At 34.6% G+C, this 15,646-nt stretch overlaps 1 protein-coding gene across 2 annotated transcripts in view; it reads right to left on the bottom strand.

The window, feature by feature from the left end:
- Positions 1–15,646, bottom strand: part of LOC145693327 (uncharacterized) — a 334,188-nt gene that overhangs the window by 51,920 nt on the left and 266,622 nt on the right. The window lies entirely within an intron of this gene.

Raw genomic sequence — 15,646 nt, 5'->3', positions numbered from 1 at the left:
CCTGGTGGGGGTGTTCATGAAGCTATCAGCTTATGTCTAATTACGTTGGAATATATTAGCCGTTTCTTAATTTTGAACATACTAGATTCGATCGAAACGAGAAAACTTTTTATCGGACTTCTAAAGAAAATAAAATCAAATAAATACATGACCGTGTTTATTACATATAGAATTCCCAGTCACGACCCCCCTTTTCAGTTTTATTAAAAAATAAAAATATAGAAGAAGAAGATGAAAAAAAAAAGGAAAAGGAAAATAGAAGAGGAAAGAGGTAAAGTAAGAAGGTAATAAAAAGGAAACTGTTACTGCATATTTTGAAAAATATGGTAAAGAAAGTGAATAATTATCGAATTCCAATAGCTATTGGGTTAATATTTGGTATTCAGGTGATTAAGGGTAGACACATGTTAACCCATACATCCCCGATCTAGATCCATTTAACCCCAACTACCAAATTATCCCGATCTAGATCTGAGATAGACGAGAAAGTTTAAGTTTACAGTTTATTCAATATTTCCAGAAGTTCTAGACTAATATCCAATACTTGAAAAATAGAGGACGAAGTTGATGGCATGTTAGAATCGACCACAAAGAAAAAAAAAAATCAGAGTATTACATATTCGTAGAAGATTTTGACTTTCACAGTTCTCCCATGCTGATCATTCGTTCAGGCTACTTCAGTCCTTTTTACTTCCTTCATAGAGCCAACTTAAGTTAGTATTAACTTTCAATGAGTTTAATTGATAACTACCATTAATTATAATAAATCACACATATATGTCAAAATAATGGATGCACTTAATACTAAACCTACATTTCACTCACACACACATTCATACAGGACAATGTATACTTCGGGTTGTATTTAGTTAAATTATACTAACCTAACTACATTACTATATACATTTATTACATTTCAATAGAAGAAAAATTAGTTGGACATAACAGGGAAAAATTTAATACATGGAAAGAATGTTTCATTAACATGCATAGAAATTCGCTACTTGCAACAAGATCAAATAACACATTTCTCTTCCTATATATATATTAAAAGTTGAATTACATGAAAGAGAATTTGACAAAAAAAAATGAAAAAAAAAACAAAAATAAGGAGATTCACAGATCAATACATTTAGGATTCATTGTAATGAATATATATATATCATTGCGGAAAACGAAAGAAAAAAAAATAAATTAAAAAATATATATATATATAATTGGTTAATCATTCTAAAAAAAAAAAATACTTTAATAGCATTTTATTAGGTCTCTGTCCCAAGAGGAGACATTTCGACGATTTTATGAGTCTTTGTTCTCACATCGATAATAGCTCCTTTTTCCAACTCTCTTTTGCACTGTGGTTTGTGTCCATGAGAGTGTTTAATTGTTTTTGTTTTAGCTATAGACAAATAGTCGCTTCATATCACATATATATTTATATTTCTCATTTTGTCACTCGACGCACTCAATATAAAATTTCAAAGTTTATCAAGGTTAAAAAAATTTTGAATCCAGTCACAGACATTGAGAACATATTTCCATATTCCGGTATTCACATTAAGTTATCAACTAAATTTCTCTTCATTAAATTTAAGACCAGTAATTTTCTTTATAGTATAGATCTTGTAGTCAAAAGATTCTAGACACTGAATAGTTAAATTTCTGATCGTAGGAGAAGGATTTGTTTCATGGTTTACTGATGGAAAGATTCGTTGGTGGGGCACACTGTTTCGTAGGTTATTAATTTCACTTTGATCTTGCGAATAAATTTGGATGAGGATTAGGGTTATTTTACTTATCTTACGACCTGCTACTCGTTTTACTTACATGCGGTATTTAACATTATATTCCACTTTAATAGTTACAGAAATTAATAACAACTCAACAAAAAGTAATTTATGACAATTTACGCGGTAATACTATATATCACAAATAGTTGGTTAATACCGGGTGTCTAAAATCTATGGCAACCTAACAAGACCAGGGTAAATATCGAGCCCATTACATACATACTCGTATATATATATATATGTATTCATATTAATCAATACAATAAATTTCACTTTAATATCTATCTTAATATTTCATCGACGTTTAAATTCTACATCACCGTTCATATTCGACAAGTATTCATATTTTATAAATATTTATATTTATTTGGCTCAAAGACAAAACAAAAACCCTGACTATCAACATTCACCTTTTTCCTTCATAAGGTTGCAACATTGTATTTCATATGAATAAACCCGATAATCAATAATCATTTTCAGTTTACTAAAGATCCGCGTAGATATACAAAAAAATAAAATAGCTGGTGTTATTTAATGAGTTGACATAAGAGGTGGAAAATGCAACAAATAGAGCAGGCACGTAACTTTTAAAACTATGTAAGCACATATATAGATGTATAAAAAAAAATCAATGTTATTGGAAACTAGTGGGCCCAAACTATTAATACATACACACTATATGACCAGTCAATAGAAATAAAAACCAGAAATCAGTAATCAATTGATATAAGTTGTATGATCAATGAATAACAAAGGTTTCTAGGAATCTGAAAGCATAGTGTACCTTCCCATCAATTTCTCCAGTGGTGGATTGAATATCGCGAAAATGGTCCCGAGATGTGCTGCAATACCTCCACGAATTGCATCCCTCGATGTCTCAGTTAGTACATACGATCGAAATAAGTGATATGGAATATTGTACATTTTCATGAGTTTCAGAAACCGGGGGGGGGGGAGGTTGAAAAATTTGAAAAAAAAAAATCTCTAAGTAATGAAGACAGAGAGAGAGATAGAAAAGAAAGAAGACGAAGAATAGGGGCGCCAAAGACTTAAGTGAGAAATAACTAACGCTACAAAGACAGAAATCGAATTTCGCTCTCAACAAAATCCATAGCCAAAATATTCTTAACATGCCAAAAGGGTGGTCTACTCAAATACGTAGACTCAAGGAACGCCCTGCTGCCAAGGATGCAAGTTCTGTGTCCATCAGATCCCAATCCCACAAGAATTTGGTTGTAAGATTGAAATCCGATCCCCGTATCCGGCCCAAACCAGCAGGTTCCCGGAAATCGTCCGGAAGGTTAGAGAAGGCGCTAATTTAGAATTTCAAGAAAAAAAAATCATCCGACCACTTGGAAACTAGAAGATTCCAGAATAGTAATGAAATTAGAGTAATAGCTAAGATATCCCTAATGAGAATTTGCCAAAATAAAAAAAAAATTAAATAAACTGAATTTTGGATCGGTGATTTCAATAACCAAAACATCACCGATGGCTACCCAGCGCAGACATGCCACCGTCTGGGATGTCGTTAATTTCCCTCATCTAATTAAACTAAGAAAAGAAACGAAAATACTTAAGGGGACTAGGGGTCGACATCCGGGTACGCTATCCATGAATATTAATTTAGTAGCAGTTAATTTAATCGGATAGTCCGAACTGAGTTATATGAACACTGCACAATAAATAAATAAGGTAAGCAACAAAAAAAAAATCTCGGAGAGGCAATGAATGCTAAAGGTACAAACGACCGAAACCTGTACTTTTCGATGATCACAGGATATAGCAGTTGGTTTTCTTAATTATCATTTCTGTCAACCTTTAGAAGTAATTCCCACATGATGCTACTCTATCTATTGAAAGGCTTAAGATCTGGGGCTGTTGTTAGGAGGTACATAAATGCAAAGTAACACACAATTCCCAACTATAATTTACTATCCAAGTAGCAAACTCGGTTGGATGAATGCACTGGTGTGGAAGTCAAAACGCGAGAGATTTTTTTTTCTCTTTCTTTCTTCGTAAACATATTCATATTTTCACTATATAAAATTCACTAGGCCTATCCATTTAAATATAGGGGTCATCATTTCATTCATATTATATATCATATTATTAACATATCATTACATTCATTCATTATCTACTAATTTTCGCACGAAGTAATATTTTATAAACACCCTATTTCGTACATTTTACACGCAGGCCATACACATATTTACATTACACAGTAATGTATAACTATCACAATCTATCACGCTCAAACCACCACACGATCACATTCATCGAACCACGTACTCTTTATTTCGAAGCACCCAAATTGTATTTACCTTGCAGGTTTTAAAAAAAAATCATACATGTATTTACGGAAAGTTAAATTGTCAACGATTAATCTATTTCTGATTTGTTGATAAAACTGAAGCAACAATGGAATTTTCTACAGCCACGGGAAAAGAGAATTTAATATTACATTTTTTAAACGAACAGTAACAGCATATGGACTTTACTTCTATTAAGAAAATAGGTGTTCTTTATTTCAGCGGATTATTCATTAACTACTGGACCTAGCAAGCTGAAATTTTCAGTACAGTAAGATCTCATGCTATTTTATACGAAGGTATACTCATCCGAACCGAAAACCATGTCCACGGGAAGTAATTTGAGAATAACTGTCCAAAATCAAACAATCTAAATCACTAAGTCATGCGATGTCGTACTGTCAACAAACAATTGACTACCGAAAACTGACGCTATAGCGCTGTAGTGGAGGCATAATTTACCGTGTACTGAAATGTATACTTGTACTCATTAATCAGAAATTTAATATTTACTCTGGTTTATTTATGTTAGCAAAATGGTACTAAATTAAAGCATATTTATACACTGTCCAAATCGAAAATTCACACACTCACACAAAACTACTAACTACATACACCACTGTTAGTACTATACATAAAGACAACTAACTAAACTAAACATGCACCATTTAGTTACATGCATGTTGACGAAAATAACCTAACACATTAAATTTAAAATACATTACTCCCTCGTCGATATATACAGTCGGCTCTATTTAATTTAAAGGGGGTCAAAAATGAGAAAAGTAACACTAGGTCCAATTGACCTGACCAAATGTTTACATAATGATTGCCAAAAATTGATGCCCGGGGGGCACCTTAACGAGGTTTATGGAGGGACCCTTCCCCTGAAAGGGGAAAAGGCCCTAAAACGAACAATAACTAACCCATTCCCCCGCTAGAACTGGTTCAATTTGGAAAAGGGGATAGGAGCCCTTTTGAACTAACTTAAGCTGCCATTATGATTATTTACAGTACTATCAAACCTACTACATACATGCAATTACGAAATAAATAATGATAAATCACATTTACTGTATACACGACCAACATGCACTAATCAGGTCGTAATGTCCCTAATCCCTACTTGAGTTTGAAATAAAAAAAAATAAAGTCACTCTTTCACTTCTGCTATTATAGCTGGGCAGCAAACATGGCTTCCTAGAAAAACAGAACTGGATGCTTCACTAACTTATTGTTTCTTTACGGAAAATGTAGCTTTTTTCACTGTTTTGGGGGCTCCTACACAGCCTTCAGTGTTCAATTATGAAATTAAATCATATTTTTACCTGAATTCTATTAAAATCCTATTCCTTTTAACGCAGATAGGTAGGCGAAAATATAAGCTGCGTCTCGTAAGGTGTCTTCTATTATTCTAATAACATTGCGCCGAAAAAGCCAGAGGTAGGAGAATTCCTCCAATCAGAAAGAAAACTTTAGCCGCGGAAATTACAAAGCAAATAGAAATTTGGCAAATCCAGATATAACCGGATCTGAAAGCGACTATGGACTACTGAGAGGGGGTGAGGGAAAAATTAGGTACCTGACTAAATTCTACATTGGTCTGAAATTAAGAAAATTTATATCCAATGACAGAACTATGTTTCGGTATGACGTCAGAATGGTAAACCTGGAAACTTTTCAACTTATATATCCGGAAATGGGATTTACACTTAATCAAAATATAAATAAATATATTATACAGTGGGAATATGGTTACTAACGAAACCTTTGGGTTCATTATATTTAATTCGAAGTAGAGAGAGTAAATAAATTGTGTAACTAAACCGAAATTGAATTAAAAAAAAAATTACTAGGTACAGGGTGCGTAAAAAAAAAATTGCCATTACTTTCAACTGTAATGGTATATTACAGTTTTCCCCGGCCCATTAACAAAATTTTGTTAGAATAACAAAATTTTGCTAATTGGGAATACTAACTAATGATGCTTGTTAAATTAACACACTCATTCATCCCATTCAAACGTTACCAGTCACTCTAGGACAGTGTATTATATCTACTTGGGGTATTGCGCAAGTAATTCACTACGTTTATCTTCTGTACAATTGAAAATCTTTAAATTTCGAAAATTATGAGTTCCGATACTTTTTTTTTTTCAGTAGTGTTCATATAGCAATAGAACGGACAGAAGTTCCAACTGAGAAATCGATAGAGACAATTCGTAAGGCTTTACCCGTCGACTAGCATATCTGATGACATTAGGCCGCAGTTTCCCGTCTATCACTGCCATTTAATATTGTTCTAAGCTCACCGTTACCACGCACCTGCGAAGGGACTGAATTCTGGGGTCGATTTACATTATTGTTACTATTATTGCTATTATTATTGCCCTGACTATTACCGTTCTCCCTTCTTCCGTACGTCCTGTTAAAATTCCTCCTGGTGTTATCGCCCCTATCCGGGTTCGATGCCATGTTGGTACGGTCATAGGGACGATAACTCCGGCGATTGTTGAACATGGGCCGATTCCTAAACAGTCGCCGGCCATTATTGTTGTTTTCTGAGCCATACCCACTAGGATAACGAGATCCAGCTTGGGTATAACTCAGGAAATCTGTCTGGCAACTTGCCGTTACCTTCGTCTTCGTCGGTTTTAGAATCTTTGCCTGTCGGGCGAAGTATCGTTTTGGTGGACCACCAACTTCCTTACCGCACAAGGCAGCTAAACGTGAGGTGACTTCTCGCACCGTTTGGCACAAGTGGGACGCTATGGCCCGGGACTCATCGGGTGGAAGAGCGTTAACTATAATATCTACCAGTTCGGCCTGAGAGGGATGTTCAGCTATCTGATAATATAGTTCGATAATTTTCCAAGCATAGTCCAAGAGGGATCCATACTTGGAGCGATCATACCGGAGTGATTGTAAGTTTCTTTTTTGGAGTCGTTCGATGTGCTCATTACAATATTCTTCTTTGAAAAGAATCAAAAAATCACTAAACGTCCGGATTTGATATTTAACCGAAGCAAACCATGCGCCCGAAGCGGCGATCAAACATTTTTCAACTATCTGTAGGCGTTCCCCATCTGTAAGTTTGTACATGTCTAAATATTGCTGCAGTCTCCGCAGGAAAACTCGAGGTAACCCGTTAGTAATGTTCCCATCGAAAGTGGGAAAACGTTCAATATCCCGGAGGGAAACTTTAGAGCTCATACTATGCGGGGCAGGAAAAGAATCCAGTGGAATCAACGCGTTATCCTGAGCAGTTGGGGTTGTCACCGGATTTGCCACCGACGGAGTGGTCACTGAACTGAACGCTCCCATATGACCAAGAGAGGTTTTATAATTAGTATTGACCATGTAAGGTTCGAATTTAGGACCCACCACTGCAGTAACTGACGGTCCGGCACATCTCCTTTCCCCTCCTGGCAGCACGCTGTAAGATTGTACCATTCCAAAAGTAGAGTGAGCATTTACGCTAGTGACTGTTGTAGTCACAACACTCGACTGCATCGGTACATCGAAATTACTCAACCATGATTTCGAGGTTGGCTGATGCGGGGGACAATACATGGTTGTGTCCCGTGCATCAGGCAACACTTGACTCTTTCCCGGGAGGACGTTACTCGTTTCTGGGAAATTTTTCCCTATAGAATCGCTATCAGGAAAAGGATAGGAGATGTCAGACTTGACGATTTCCAGTTTAGTAATCTTCCCCTTAATACTGTCTACCTCAGTTTGAATTCGACTAATTCTTTGATCAACCGACTCTAGTTTAGTTTCTATTGATAGGTCGGATATTACAACATTCAATTTACTTATTTCAGCCTGCTGCTGTTCAACCTTTCGTTCGATGTCACCAAATCTTTTGTTTGTACCCTCAAACCTTACATCTATTTCGTTTAGTTTCTCATTTGTTTCGTCTCTGAGCTGCTCGGTAGACTGTTGGGCCCGGTATCTAACCTGCTCCAATTCAGTAGACGTTTGCTCTTTCAGATTACTAATCGAAGAGGCAAAGTCTAAACAAATCTGGTCGAACTTATTGTTTAATACCTCGAATCGAGCGTCGGTCTCTCGTTTCGAGGTATCAAACTTCTCATTTATCTCACGCCTTAAGTTTTCACTATTCTGATCTATTTTCTGATTTATCTCATTTATCTCACGCCTCATATCTGCACTATTTTGTTCCATGTTAGAAAATTTTTCATGCATCATTTCCATCATCTGGCGAATTAATGCAGACGTATCAGACCCTCCAGATGACATTCCTTCCTTCGGGTTTGCCGTCTGATCCCGAGAATCACTGTGATTTTCATTTTTTTCTTCATCGTCGAGGTCAGATATCTCCGCTGGAGATATTTGGCCTCGGTCCTTTTCACAGTCCTCACAATATTTTTCTATTTCGCCGGTTTGCACCTTTTCTGCATTTTCAGCAGTGTCATCTAAATTGGAACAAGCAAAGTGGATCCATTTTTGTCCACAACCGGTGCATCTAATTAATCTTCGCGGGGCGCGAGATCTTTTCTCTTTTTCATTTAATGTGCATTGAGTGCACGTGATTTCACACTCGCCCTGTGACACCACAACCTTTTTCGTTGCCATAGTTTCGAGACACTTTACACTTTACAAAAGACAAGATATATATAGCAAAAATACACATATACTATAAAATACTTATTTGCTATCCAGACAAGTATTATTCATGACTTAAAGGACTCCCATTCTCTTTCCTTCCTTGAAACCCTTCTAGCGTTTAATTCTAATTTTAGAAAAATTTGGACACTCCTTCTCTTTTTTCCCCCTTAGAAAAGGAAACAAAAATGACAAAGTAGCCAACGACTTTACTTATTTCATTTGACTATAAAATTTCTCTTATTAATTTCAATGTTGTAATCAATTCAACATGCCTTCAACCTCACTCTTTGACATTCTTAAAAAAAATTTTCAAATCTATCGGTCGCCATTTAAACGGAGATCCGTTGCCATGGGAACAAACGTTGCCATGACAAACATTCTTGTCGCGGTTCACCAATTCAAACTAATTGGCATGATAACTGGTATTATTCAATAAGCATTTTCAGATCCGTTACCACAGTAAACATGGTTACCATGGCAACAATCTTGTCACGTGTCGCCATTCTAAAACTGAAAAAAAGGGGGGGGCCGTTGCCACAGCAACCACTGTTGCCATAACAACGAATCCTGTCACTGCTTGTCAATCTAAAACTGTTTGAAGAAAAGAATAAGTCGTAAGTGGGAACCCTTCACCCCTGGTGGGGGTGTTCATGAAGCTATCAGCTTATGTCTAATTACGTTGGAATATATTAGCCGTTTCTTAATTTTGAACATACTAGATTCGATCGAAACGAGAAAACTTTTTATCGGACTTCTAAAGAAAATAAAATCAAATAAATACATGACCGTGTTTATTACATATAGAATTCCCAGTCACGACCCCCCTTTTCAGTTTTATTAAAAAATAAAAATATAGAAGAAGAAGATGAAAAAAAAAAAGGAAAAGGAAAATAGAAGAGGAAAGAGGTAAAGTAAGAAGGTAATAAAAAGGAAACTGTTACTGCATATTTTGAAAAATATGGTAAAGAAAGTGAATAATTATCGAATTCCAATAGCTATTGGGTTAATATTTGGTATTCAGGTGATTAAGGGTAGACACATGTTAACCCATACATCCCCGATCTAGATCCATTTAACCCCAACTACCAAATTATCCCGATCTAGATCTGAGATAGACGAGAAAGTTTAAGTTTACAGTTTATTCAATATTTCCAGAAGTTCTAGACTAATATCCAATACTTGAAAAATAGAGGACGAAGTTGATGGCATGTTAGAATCGACCACAAAGAAAAAAAAAATCAGAGTATTACATATTCGTAGAAGATTTTGACTTTCACAGTTCTCCCATGCTGATCATTCGTTCAGGCTACTTCAGTCCTTTTTACTTCCTTCATAGAGCCAACTTAAGTTAGTATTAACTTTCAATGAGTTTAATTGATAACTACCATTAATTATAATAAATCACACATATATGTCAAAATAATGGATGCACTTAATACTAAACCTACATTTCACTCACACACACATTCATACAGGACAATGTATACTTCGGGTTGTATTTAGTTAAATTATACTAACCTAACTACATTACTATATACATTTATTACATTTCAATAGAAGAAAAATTAGTTGGACATAACAGGGAAAAATTTAATACATGGAAAGAATGTTTCATTAACATGCATAGAAATTCGCTACTTGCAACAAGATCAAATAACACATTTCTCTTCCTATATATATATTAAAAGTTGAATTACATGAAAGAGAATTTGACAAAAAAAAAATGAAAAAAAAAACAAAAATAAGGAGATTCACAGATCAATACATTTAGGATTCATTGTAATGAATATATATATATCATTGCGGAAAACGAAAGAAAAAAAAATAAATTAAAAAAAATATATATATATAATTGGTTAATCATTCTAAAAAAAAAAAATACTTTAATAGCATTTTATTAGGTCTCTGTCCCAAGAGGAGACATTTCGACGATTTTATGAGTCTTTGTTCTCACATCGATAATAGCTCCTTTTTCCAACTCTCTTTTGCACTGTGGTTTGTGTCCATGAGAGTGTTTAATTGTTTTTGTTTTAGCTATAGACAAATAGTCGCTTCATATCACATATATATTTATATTTCTCATTTTGTCACTCGACGCACTCAATATAAAATTTCAAAGTTTATCAAGGTTAAAAAAATTTTGAATCCAGTCACAGACATTGAGAACATATTTCCATATTCCGGTATTCACATTAAGTTATCAACTAAATTTCTCTTCATTAAATTTAAGACCAGTAATTTTCTTTATAGTATAGATCTTGTAGTCAAAAGATTCTAGACACTGAATAGTTAAATTTCTGATCGTAGGAGAAGGATTTGTTTCATGGTTTACTGATGGAAAGATTCGTTGGTGGGGCACACTGTTTCGTAGGTTATTAATTTCACTTTGATCTTGCGAATAAATTTGGATGAGGATTAGGGTTATTTTACTTATCTTACGACCTGCTACTCGTTTTACTTACATGCGGTATTTAACATTATATTCCACTTTAATAGTTACAGAAATTAATAACAACTCAACAAAAAGTAATTTATGACAATTTACGCGGTAATACTATATATCACAAATAGTTGGTTAATACCGGGTGTCTAAAATCTATGGCAACCTAACAAGACCAGGGTAAATATCGAGCCCATTACATACATACTCGTATATATATATATATGTATTCATATTAATCAATACAATAAATTTCACTTTAATATCTATCTTAATATTTCATCGACGTTTAAATTCTACATCACCGTTCATATTCGACAAGTATTCATATTTTATAAATATTTATATTTATTTGGCTCAAAGACAAAACAAAAACCCTGACTATCAACATTCACCTTTTTCCTTCATAAGGTTGCAACATTGTATTTCATATGAATAAACCCGATAATCAATAATCATTTTCAGTTTACTAAAGATCCGCGTAGATATACAAAAAAATAAAATAGCTGGTGTTATTTAATGAGTTGACATAAGAGGTGGAAAATGCAACAAATAGAGCAGGCACGTAACTTTTAAAACTATGTAAGCACATATATAGATGTATAAAAAAAAATCAATGTTATTGGAAACTAGTGGGCCCAAACTATTAATACATACACACTATATGACCAGTCAATAGAAATAAAAACCAGAAATCAGTAATCAATTGATATAAGTTGTATGATCAATGAATAACAAAGGTTTCTAGGAATCTGAAAGCATAGTGTACCTTCCCATCAATTTCTCCAGTGGTGGATTGAATATCGCGAAAATGGTCCCGAGATGTGCTGCAATACCTCCACGAATTGCATCCCTCGATGTCTCAGTTAGTACATACGATCGAAATAAGTGATATGGAATATTGTACATTTTCATGAGTTTCAGAAACCGGGGGGGGGGGGGAGGTTGAAAAATTTGAAAAAAAAAATCTCTAAGTAATGAAGACAGAGAGAGAGATAGAAAAGAAAGAAGACGAAGAATAGGGGCGCCAAAGACTTAAGTGAGAAATAACTAACGCTACAAAGACAGAAATCGAATTTCGCTCTCAACAAAATCCATAGCCAAAATATTCTTAACATGCCAAAAGGGTGGTCTACTCAAATACGTAGACTCAAGGAACGCCCTGCTGCCAAGGATGCAAGTTCTGTGTCCATCAGATCCCAATCCCACAAGAATTTGGTAAGATTGAAATCCGATCCCCGTATCCGGCCCAAACCAGCAGGTTCCCGGAAATCGTCCGGAAGGTTAGAGAAGGCGCTAATTTAGAATTTCAAGAAAAAAAAATCATCCGACCACTTGGAAACTAGAAGATTCCAGAATAGTAATGAAATTAGAGTAATAGCTAAGATATCCCTAATGAGAATTTGCCAAAATAAAAAAAAAATTTAAATAAACTGAATTTTGGATCGGTGATTTCAATAACCAAAACATCACCGATGGCTACCCAGCGCAGACATGCCACCGTCTGGGATGTCGTTAATTTCCCTCATCTAATTAAACTAAGAAAAGAAACGAAAATACTTAAGGGGACTAGGGGTCGACATCCGGGTACGCTATCCATGAATATTAATTTAGTAGCAGTTAATTTAATCGGATAGTCCGAACTGAGTTATATGAACACTGCACAATAAATAAATAAGGTAAGCAACAAAAAAAAAAAAATCTCGGAGAGGCAATGAATGCTAAAGGTACAAACGACCGAAACCTGTACTTTTCGATGATCACAGGATATAGCAGTTGGTTTTCTTAATTATCATTTCTGTCAACCTTTAGAAGTAATTCCCACATGATGCTACTCTATCTATTGAAAGGCTTAAGATCTGGGGCTGTTGTTAGGAGGTACATAAATGCAAAGTAACACACAATTCCCAACTATAATTTACTATCCAAGTAGCAAACTCGGTTGGATGAATGCACTGGTGTGGAAGTCAAAACGCGAGAGATTTTTTTTTTTCTCTTTCTTTCTTCGTAAACATATTCATATTTTCACTATATAAAATTCACTAGGCCTATCCATTTAAATATAGGGGTCATCATTTCATTCATATTATATATCATATTATTAACATATCATTACATTCATTCATTATCTACTAATTTTCGCACGAAGTAATATTTTATAAACACCCTATTTCGTACATTTTACACGCAGGCCATACACATATTTACATTACACAGTAATGTATAACTATCACAATCTATCACGCTCAAACCACCACACGATCACATTCATCGAACCACGTACTCTTTATTTCGAAGCACCCAAATTGTATTTACCTTGCAGGTTTTAAAAAAAAATCATACATGTATTTACGGAAAGTTAAATTGTCAACGATTAATCTATTTCTGATTTGTTGATAAAACTGAAGCAACAATGGAATTTTCTACAGCCACGGGAAAAGAGAATTTAATATTACATTTTTTAAACGAACAGTAACAGCATATGGACTTTACTTCTATTAAGAAAATAGGTGTTCTTTATTTCAGCGGATTATTCATTAACTACTGGACCTAGCAAGCTGAAATTTTCAGTACAGTAAGATCTCATGCTATTTTATACGAAGGTATACTCATCCGAACCGAAAACCATGTCCACGGGAAGTAATTTGAGAATAACTGTCCAAAATCAAACAATCTAAATCACTAAGTCATGCGATGTCGTACTGTCAACAAACAATTGACTACCGAAAACTGACGCTATAGCGCTGTAGTGGAGGCATAATTTACCGTGTACTGAAATGTATACTTGTACTCATTAATCAGAAATTTAATATTTACTCTGGTTTATTTATGTTAGCAAAATGGTACTAAATTAAAGCATATTTATACACTGTCCAAATCGAAAATTCACACACTCACACAAAACTACTAACTACATACACCACTGTTAGTACTATACATAAAGACAACTAACTAAACTAAACATGCACCATTTAGTTACATGCATGTTGACGAAAATAACCTAACACATTAAATTTAAAATACATTACTCCCTCGTCGATATATACAGTCGGCTCTATTTAATTTAAAGGGGGTCAAAAATGAGAAAAGTAACACTAGGTCCAATTGACCTGACCAAATGTTTACATAATGATTGCCAAAAATTGATGCCCGGGGGGCACCTTAACGAGGTTTATGGAGGGACCCTTCCCCTGAAAGGGGAAAAGGCCCTAAAACGAACAATAACTAACCCATTCCCCCGCTAGAACTGGTTCAATTTGGAAAAGGGGATAGGAGCCCTTTTGAACTAACTTAAGCTGCCATTATGATTATTTACAGTACTATCAAACCTACTACATACATGCAATTACGAAATAAATAATGATAAATCACATTTACTGTATACACGACCAACATGCACTAATCAGGTCGTAATGTCCCTAATCCCTACTTGAGTTTGAAATAAAAAAAAATAAAGTCACTCTTTCACTTCTGCTATTATAGCTGGGCAGCAAACATGGCTTCCTAGAAAAACAGAACTGGATGCTTCACTAACTTATTGTTTCTTTACGGAAAATGTAGCTTTTTTCACTGTTTTGGGGGCTCCTACACAGCCTTCAGTGTTCAATTATGAAATTAAATCATATTTTTACCTGAATTCTATTAAAATCCTATTCCTTTTAACGCAGATAGGTAGGCGAAAATATAAGCTGCGTCTCGTAAGGTGTCTTCTATTATTCTAATAACATTGCGCCGAAAAAGCCAGAGGTAGGAGAATTCCTCCAATCAGAAAGAAAACTTTAGCCGCGGAAATTACAAAGCAAATAGAAATTTGGCAAATCCAGATATAACCGGATCTGAAAGCGACTATGGACTACTGAGAGGGGGTGAGGGAAAAATTAGGTACCTGACTAAATTCTACATTGGTCTGAAATTAAGAAAATTTATATCCAATGACAGAACTATGTTTCGGTATGACGTCAGAATGGTAAACCTGGAAACTTTTCAACTTATATATCCGGAAATGGGATTTACACTTAATCAAAATATAAATAAATATATTATACAGTGGGAATATGGTTACTAACGAAACCTTTGGGTTCATTATATTTAATTCGAAGTAGAGAGAGTAAATAAATTGTGTAACTAAACCGAAATTGAATTAAAAAAAAAATTACTAGGTACAGGGTGCGTAAAAAAAAATTGCCATTACTTTCAACTGTAATGGTATATTACAAATAAATAGAACAATTTCCCTACTGTTCTGAATTATACATCATATATGAGTTATATAGTAATTAAGACGTTACAAATTTGTACAATAATAATAATATTGTTCTTTGGTGAGTGTGACCATGGTTAGAAATGAATCACGTAGCCTCCGGCGGAAAATAGACAAAAATACACTACTCCAGGCCTTCAAACTTCCTCAGAGGGACGGAATGAGAATATATGAAAGTCAACTTTACCAGAAAAAAAAAATACTTT

This window comes from Thermobia domestica, chromosome 8, assembly GCF_964235325.1.
Source record: "Thermobia domestica chromosome 8, izTheDome1.hap1.1, whole genome shotgun sequence".
Lineage (NCBI taxonomy): Eukaryota > Metazoa > Arthropoda > Insecta > Zygentoma > Lepismatidae > Thermobia > Thermobia domestica.
Note: the sequence above shows the minus strand (reverse complement) of the source record. Positions and strands in the feature narration are given on the sequence as shown.